Here is a 9,320-nt window from a genome sequence, read left to right as displayed (position 1 = left end):
AACTAAGCACAATATAGAACAGCCAATCACAGCAGATATCATTTAAATATATTTGCTAGGACAGTCTTAGTTATAGTATAATGAACCCTTTTGAAAACGTTTTCATTATTTATTTATTTTATTTTATTTGGACAAATTGTCTAGCTATAAATGTGACAAACACTGCTGTTCAAGCAAAAAACTACAAGCACACTTTAGGGCAAAAATCCCTAATTGGATTGTAGTCTGCTGCCCCCCTGAGGTGAAAGACTATATTACATCATTACTATTCCTGACTTTGGAAGAGCTTCAGATTTTAGTGCCAACAGCCTTGTCTCATAAAGGACACCTATTACACTACAAGACCCATAATGCATTTCATGGATTATGCAATGCATATAGGTTTATGCGTGAGAGAAATGAACTCTTATGTGCTCAAACAGAATTCCGACTGTAGGTTTTGCTCATCATTTTATAATAAAACTATATTCTGATAAAGAAATTTTATTTCTTCATTAAAAGTTAAAAGCATATCTACTAAACAATCGACTGTTATTTGCAGCAATTCCTCCTTTAAAATGTTGGTTTTCCTTGTTCCTTTCTTTCATTATGTCCACTTTGGCAGCCGAGCAGAGCTTCATTTGGCGTACGTGTTTAATATGTATATGCATGAGCTCATTTGCATGTGGGTTTTGAGTGGATCCATTTTAAATTAATTTTTCTGCAATGTTAAGTTTCGTATTGATCCTAAAATGGAAATTTGTCATTTTGCTGCCTAATTATGCCCAGTCTGGGAGCAGCAGAGCACCACTGCAAGAGCAGTGGCCCCTGGGACATTGGGGGCGCTAAGTGGCTTTCTCAACAACGCAACCAGGAATACTTGAACCCGCAACCTCCTGGTTGCTGCCTCACCGCTCCTACTACTAGGCTACACTAAAAATGAACCAAAAGGCTTGTGTGACTTAAAAACTGACATTAAACAAATAAATTGTGTTGTATTTAAGTAACTCGTTTACATAAAAAGGACCACAATGAATGAAAGTACATTTCAGTGAATGGAACGTCTTTACGTCGATCCGAAGAGAAGTACATCCCAATGAAACCCAAAGAAATTGCATGTCAATTTTGTTCCGTCAGCGATCGAACTTTATGTTGAGGTAAAAAATGTCTGTGAATACTGACTCCGCTCTGTTTGAATGAATGGAAATATGTGGCATAACTGAATCCATGAAATTCATGCAAGAATTGAAATGTGTCGACTACCCACAAGAAAACGGGATGCGAGAAAAATGTAGGACATCAGCCTTTTAACAGAATGTTTTCCTGCAAGTTATTCTGGAAATGTTCTGGGCTCCGACCTTGATGTTCATATTTCAGCTGCAGGGCCTCCGTTCTGAAGTCTAAAGGTCACAAACAGAAATAAGGCTATTGACAGAACGCTTCGATGAATGAACCAGCCTGATTTATCACAGCTGTGCGAACCTTTCAAATCATCACAGTCCAGCTGAGTGTGGGAGTGAGTGGGAGTCTGAGCATCAAAGACCATCTGAATGCAGGCCTTCCCAGTCAATAGGCTCCACAGCACCAGGCTCTACAGACATCCCTCGTCTGTCACAAGCCATCATGTTGCTTTTCATCAATCACAGGAGTGTGACTATGCAGTGACCAGGTGCCTGCACAGATCTGTAATTGCTGTTCGTGAAACTTGAATCTTTCAGCCTGCTTAGAGTTGTGTGGCAAAAACCCCACTGTTGGCTGAATGCTTACAGTGTTGACTGACAATCTGGAGACACTAATTTTTACATTTTTCTTTAGTTTTTTCCAGATCTGCAATGTAAAAAAGATATTTTTACATACACACTTATGATCAATATCAGGCTACAGCAGTTATCTGATTATTTAAGTGGTCGTGTAAACAGTATAGTCTGATTTCTTAGACTGTATTAAGGCCACAATCAGATTTCTAGGCATCTGATAGAGAGCTGGATTTGAGCTCAGTAACGAGGGTTTTCAGTGCATGTGTGACGGGGACAAGGCGGCGGACGCATACGCTGAGATAAGCGAGATTTATTAAGGGCAAATCCAGGGTCATAGTCGAGACAGTCCACTATGCACTATAATCCAATAATTTACACTGAGTTCATGATGGACAGACATAACTGAGAACTAAGAAACAAACCACAATGACAGTACAAACAGAGTAAAGACAGACCAATACAGCAGATAACACCAACAAAGCAAACACCAATACAGCAAACAACAGAGAGCAATACAATCAAACAAAGACCAGCCAAGACAAGGCGCAAACACAGGGCTTACATACCCAGGGAAAACGAGGGACAGTCAGTGACAATCAGGGGTGGAGTCATGAAACAAGGGGGCTGGACCAAAACAAACACACATGGGTTAGACCAAAACAACACGAACACATGGACTGGACTGGGAGGGGCCGATCGTGACAGCTGGTATACCCTTACTCTGATTTCTTTCTTTCTTTTTTTCAGTCTCAGACACAGTGCATGTTTTAAAACATAACACTGTCCTGGAAACAGCCAGCGGCTTTTAACACAGCACCCACAAGATGAAGACCATGTATATCCATATTTTCTAGTAAAGTGACGTGATGTTTAAAAAAAAGCTGTGTCATGATTATGAGTTTTGCATTAAATTTACATTACATTTATGTTATGTATTCTTTGTGATAACTGGTGGGTTGCATAGGAGATTCGTGTAGACGCAGAGGTTTTCCATTAACCGATGACTCAAGTGCATGTAAATGCATTGAGTACTAAAAAATTTTATGGTCAGTACTTGTTGTATTTGAAAAACAAAAGCTTGAATGCATGTAAATAAACCATAAATGTACTGTATTTTAACACTGCTTTTGTTAATTTACAGAAATAAAATGTAAACGATCACCTTTATTTCACCGAGATTGATGTTTATTTCAATGATTGTTACTCTGGTTATTGTTATGCTAAAATACTATGAGATATAGTATGTCAGATCTGTCAGAATAACAACTGAACTAGTGAAACAGATGAATTACAGTGCAAGGCAGTATTGTTAGAAACTAGATGACTATCATTTATGTATTGTACCATTATTGAGGAAACATACTTTTACTGTTAAACAGGTTTTGTCTGCCAGCCTTCCTGCTGGACTTTTACCGTTTTTTTTTAATGGATTATCTCAGATAGTGTTTACAGTGCTTTGCTTTATTTTGGTGTATTGCACCGTGATAGGTTCTAGCTCGTTTGTGATGTACAAAACCCACATCACCTTTTTTCAGATGTGCTGAGAAAATTCACATTTTTTCAATGGACAAATGTGAACTGTGCACTATAGTAACACATTTGATACAAACATTAGTCAATACAACTACGTAATAACTCATCAAAGATAAGTTAACCATATAAACAACACATTTTTGAAGGCAGGGGCCGCTTACCACTGAAAGAAGTAGCATTACTGAGTTAAGAGAAAAAAAAAGAATTAACTCTGTTCTGATTTCTGATTGCCCACTTTTGCACCACATTCAAAAAGCAGTCTGGACTAATTGCTAAGGTTGGACTGAAATTCTCAAGAATTATTGGCTAAAATAACTTCAGCCACTCCTTTAATATGTGTGGATCTCGTGAAAGGTTAATCTGCTACCTGACAGCCAGGAACAGCACAACGTTTCATTTTTATTGAACTTTTTCATACATGTTTTAGACAATGATCTGCTGTAGACAGATCATGCTGTAGTAATAACACTGCACATCACTCACATGGGCGGCTAAGCTCTTGAAGACTGAATGGGCAGTAATATGCAAAGTGTTTGTGGTTTTGATATCATAGCCACAAATTCAAAACAGGTTGTTTTGCAGTTTAGTTTTCGCCAATGGACTAAACAGACTAGAGAGACTAGAGTATGTTGTACATGGCTTAAAACATTTACATAGTACATAAAAAAAAAAGAAACATGTTTTCCATGATATGGGCCCTTAAAAATGATAGGTGTTCATTGGGAATTTGGCTGGGACAGAAATATCCATAGATTTAACCCTTTTAAATTCAATGTCTTTCACCAATGCCTTTGCCCTCAGTGTTAAAGGGATACATAGATGCCAGATGATCCCCTCCATTCTCCCAGACCTCAGCAGAATGAGTAATGAAAGCGCAGCATGGCTAAGATGGATGACCACTGACGCCCTGAACGCACCGACCTGCATTGGGATGTGGGTTAATGAGGAAAAAGCCCGTGTTCCTCCAGACAGGGCATTATTAATTTAACACACATTCGTGGCCTGTGCTGTTACTAATTCAGCAGTCGTCGTTCCTTGTTGCTAGCGTCTCTTCCTCCTACCCAGAAACAACACTGTAAGTGCTGCGATTCACCATCACTGACAACTCATAGCACCAATCAGGTCACAGCTAATGGTGCAAGGAATCAACAAGGGCCAACAGGTCAGCCAATACTGTTTACAAGGCCTATTTTGATTTTTCCCTGGTGTCCACTTTGTCTTTGTCTTCATATACAGAAGCAGAAAAAAACAGAGTAAGGTTTTTTCACAGAATTGGTCCCATCCACATTACAGCAAAATGTGACTGGTAGATTTCTGCTACCACTGACATTAGTGTTAAAGTCCTAACCAATGGGAGAGCTTGCTTGGATGTGTCTACCTAGATAGCACAGCTATTTTCCCCTCAACACTTAACAGTGAAATGAAAGTAGTACTACAGTACTTGCAGAAATTATGAAATGAATTCCCTTGCAAAGGGTATTGTGTGAAAATGAACTAAAGATGTATGTATTCTGTTAATTCACAGTACTCATTAGGTCTTCTCTAAAAAGCCCTCAAGGCTTGATCATTTTTACACAAGTAGGCCAAGGTGGTGTTAGGAGTCTTGCCCAAGGACCCTTATTGGTATAGTGTAGGCTGTTTGCCCTGGTGGGGGATTGAACCCCAGTCTACACCGTAGAAGGCAGAGGTGTTGCCCACTACACTTACCACCCAACCAAATTGTGTTAAAAACTGAAAAACAACAAAAATGGAGATACAAGGTTTATGATATGTTGTGTTTTGGATGCTGGTATACTGAGCAACCAGCATGATCATACTGGGTGACCAACTAAACCAGCACTAGACCAGCAGTATCTTGCAGTCTGCAGCTGAGTAAAGCTGGCTAACTAAAAGCTAACATTTATGTAACAGCATAGCTGACTAGATTTGCTAGCCTGCTAATGCAGCATAGTATTTAGCTAATGTTAGTTGGATGACTAGAATTAACTTTTTTTAGGATTTATAAGTCAGTGTCACCAGGCTGGCTCAGCTTGGTTGAACAAGAACTGGCTCAGTGTTAGCTGCTTCCAAAACATGAATGATTCAGACCTGATAGATGGAAGGACATGGCTAATTGGGTCTGAAGGAGGCCGATGAGCCACAGAGGGTCATGTATGAGGAGGTTTCGGATGAGAGGCTAGGGTTATGGTTCAGTGTCCCATTACTACTACTGTTACAACTGTGTGCTTTAAATAAGCTCTGCTTACAATCACACAGACTCCTGTAACACACCCCCCCTCCCACACACACACACACACACACACACACACACACACACACACAAACACACACACAGGGAAATGAAATAACAAAACTTTCTATTTGTTCAAAATTTTGCATTTAAAAACACCTGTTGCCCTTTACATAATAAGACCATTTCAGATAGAATGAGTGTATGTTAGAAATACATTAATGTGAAGAGCCACTTCATGTATTTGTGTCTCAATAGTGTCTAGATAAAATGTCTATGCATTGCATTTACACTTGGACACTAAATGTGTCTCAGTTAGGCAGACAGAAATTCGCTTCACTTCAGCGCTGACACCTCCGAAGTTCTCCTGAAATACTGTAAAACCATCAAAACCATCTCCAACGCATCTTGGTTTCATTTTCATTCTGCCTTTGGTGATCAGATAGCTATCCGATTGGCTAAAGTCCAATTAAATGGTCACGTGTAAACTAGCTTACGGTCCAAATAAGATCTGAGGTGGCCAATAGATTTCTTGGGAGGGTCCTGGCCACCCCAGCCACCCCTTTAAAACCACACATGCTAATAAATGATTTATATAATTGTTGGGATAGCGGTTGGGATAGTGTAGTGGTTAACACCTTTGCCTTCTATGCTGTAGACTGGGGTTAAGTCCCTGCCTGGGTAAGCACACTACACCAATGAGAGTCCTTGGGCAAGACTCCTAACACCACCTTCGCCTACCAAATGCCGTAAATGTAAAATGTAAATATGATATATATAATATAAATATAATCACTCGTTTCTGAGGACTCTAATAGCTTAATGCATATTTCTGTTGTTGATGTCCAAAATGATAATTTTACTCAAGGAAAAAAAATCTACTTTACTTTTAGTGTAAGTCAATGGAGCCAGTCTTTTTGGGCGATTTCATTTAGTTCATTCATAATGAAAGTTATACATGATGTACAGGACAACAGGTATTCACATTGTCTCAAAAACTGAAAAATAACAAAAATTGAGATACAAGGTTTTCTTCTGATAGCAGTGATATTTGCCATTCTGTTGGCATTCATGGCACCAGGCTGAACTGGGAAACCCAGTCAGAATAACAAAAACCTGCCAAATGCATTTAAAGGTACCATTCAGCATGTAAATAACCCATCACACAAAACTTTTACAAAGTCTATTATATTTGCAATTAAAAAAAAAAGAGTTAATTAACAGAAACCAGCAAAACTGCTAAGAATGCTTTTTATTAATTAACTGATCTTAACTAGATCTAAGTAACTAATGATTAGGTAAGAAATGCTATTTTAATACATTAATAAAGTAAACCAAAACATGAGTTGGTGCAATTATTATGTTTTACAGTGGATCCAAAATACCCAACTCACTTCTTTCAATTTAGGTTTGCATAGAAGAAACAATTTCTAAGTTTGGAGTTTATGTATTCCACTGAAGAACAGCGCTGCATGTGCGGGATGAGGTGACTGATAAGTGAGCGACATGAGTTAAGAGGAGGTTTACGCCTCATCAGGTGTTGACAGTGGTGTGTTTGTTGTCAGCGTGACACCTGACCTCACAGTGTGTGTGTGTGTGTGTGTGTGTGTGTGTGTGTGTGTGTGAAAGAGAAGGGTGTCATCTTTAGCATCTCATTGTCACCGGCTCTTCTCAGCTCCAGTGGTCCGACAGCCGTGTGCCCTTTACAAGGTCTGTTTAACTTCATTTTTCTCATGTTAAGGTTTATACTAGGTGTGTGTAGATGTGTGACACAGTATATGGTTTGGTCGAGGAAAATGAGGGTTAAAACCCTTCAAGAGCAGAGTTAATCTAGTGTAAAGCTAGACCACATCTGTGCATGAGTTTAGCATATCAATGGGGTCACAACAACACCTTGTATTTCCAATTTTTCACTTTTCTGCATAATTTGAAAGTTTCCCTTTGCATTGTGTTCAAATTTCATGGCAAACAGACCAACACAAATGCTCCAAAATTACTGTGGAAAACATGTTACATTAACTTCCATTATAAAATAAAATAAGAATGTCATAAAATAGTACAGAATAGCACCTGTATAGTTGCCAGTTTGGTAGGTAATCTTAGGTTTTGTTCCGACAGCTTATGAGAGAGAACGATAATACATATACACTGTTAGGTGTTTTATTTTATAGCACCTAAACTAGCAAAAGGGGAAATCTAGCCCCTGGCCTAGCGTAAGAAGCCTGATATTTTAGCCTTCAAAAAGCCTGAGAACATTCTCTACAGAGAAGACACTTAAATTACATTTTTCTGCACATTTCAATGTCCAATTTCTGTCTATTGGTTTAACACATTGGAGAAAATTAAACATAAATTATAAAACGTGCTGTAACTTTTGCACAGGCTGCGTTTTAGGGTTTTTAAAGTGATTGTGTATGAAAATGATCTGAAGTGTGTTCTCTGTAGAGAATGTGTTACATGTCACTTATTGTCACTTAAAAAAAATCAACAGAACATGACATTTGACTGGGGTGCCTAAACTTTTACATACTTTCTGTTTCACAGAATGCTTGATTTATTCCTTGAAATCAAATTACAGCAAAAAAAAAGTTTCAGAATAAAAAAGGTTCATAATAACTGGGAAAGCTCTTAAATTCGAATAAAATAAGCATCCAGAATGTCTCGCATTTGAAAAGGGGCGATCAAATCTCGAGGTAGATTATTTAACAAGGAATTACTGTAAATAGGCATTTGCATTATGTTTCATAAGTTCTTGATGCTCCCAAAAGTTTGAATTGTTGAATAAATCATCTTAAAATCTCTTACAATGTCTAGTTTAGTGTATTTCAATCTACACTGTGTAGGTTATTATTGAATAAACTAACACTAATTATTGAAAAGGACCAGCTTTTCAAAAGTTTTAAATGCTAGTGCATGTGAATCACTGTAGCTCCAAATGGCATAAAAAACATCCATCCATCCATCCATCCATTTTCTAAGCCGCTTCTCCGTCAGGGTCGCGGGGGGATGCTGGAGCCTATCCCAGCAGTCTTCGGGCGAAAGGCAGGATACACCCTGGACAGGTCGCCAGTCCATCGCAGGGCAGACAGACAGACACAGACAGTCACTCACACACTCACACCTAGGGGCAATTTAGCATGTCCAATTGGCCTGACTGCATGTCTTTGGACTGTGGGAGGAAACTGGAGAACCCGGAGGAAACCCACGCAGACACGGGGAGAACATGCAAACTCCACACAGAGAGGACCCTGGCCGCCCGGCCGGGGAATCGAACCCAGGCCCTCCTCGCTGTGAGGCGACAGCGCTACCCACCATGCCACCGTGCCGCCCACCATAAAAAACATGCTTACCATTAATGTATATTGATGTAAAGAGACTTTATTCCCGCTAATTTTGGACTATTTTTAGTTTTGGACTATTTTTTAGTTTATTGGTCGATTTATCATGAAATGCTTACACAATGTAAAAGCCAATTGGCATTTTATACATTTAACTATTATAACAACATCAGGTGTATAACCTGTGTGTTTGGGGAGTGTCAGTAGTGTGTGTATGTGTGTACACACCATCGTGCGTAGTTTACACACCGCCGGGCAGATTACATTTTGTTGATTTGAAGTAAAATGAGCTAACGTAACTAAAGTAAACTTAAATATAACATTTTCCTGCAACTTTTAGTGCTCAGTTTCTAGATGTGTGATATCTGTAGAGGAATGGTACTTATTTTCAAATTAACAACACATTTGACCAGGTGTGCCTAAACTGTGTGTGTGTGTGTGTGTGTGTTTGTGGTCAGTTAATTGACCCCTCAGTGCAAACCT

Source organism: Pygocentrus nattereri, chromosome 22 (assembly GCF_015220715.1).
Source record: "Pygocentrus nattereri isolate fPygNat1 chromosome 22, fPygNat1.pri, whole genome shotgun sequence".
NCBI classification, from domain to species: domain Eukaryota; kingdom Metazoa; phylum Chordata; class Actinopteri; order Characiformes; family Serrasalmidae; genus Pygocentrus; species Pygocentrus nattereri.
The sequence above is the reverse complement of the archived record's forward strand: the minus strand, read 5'-3'. Positions refer to the sequence as shown.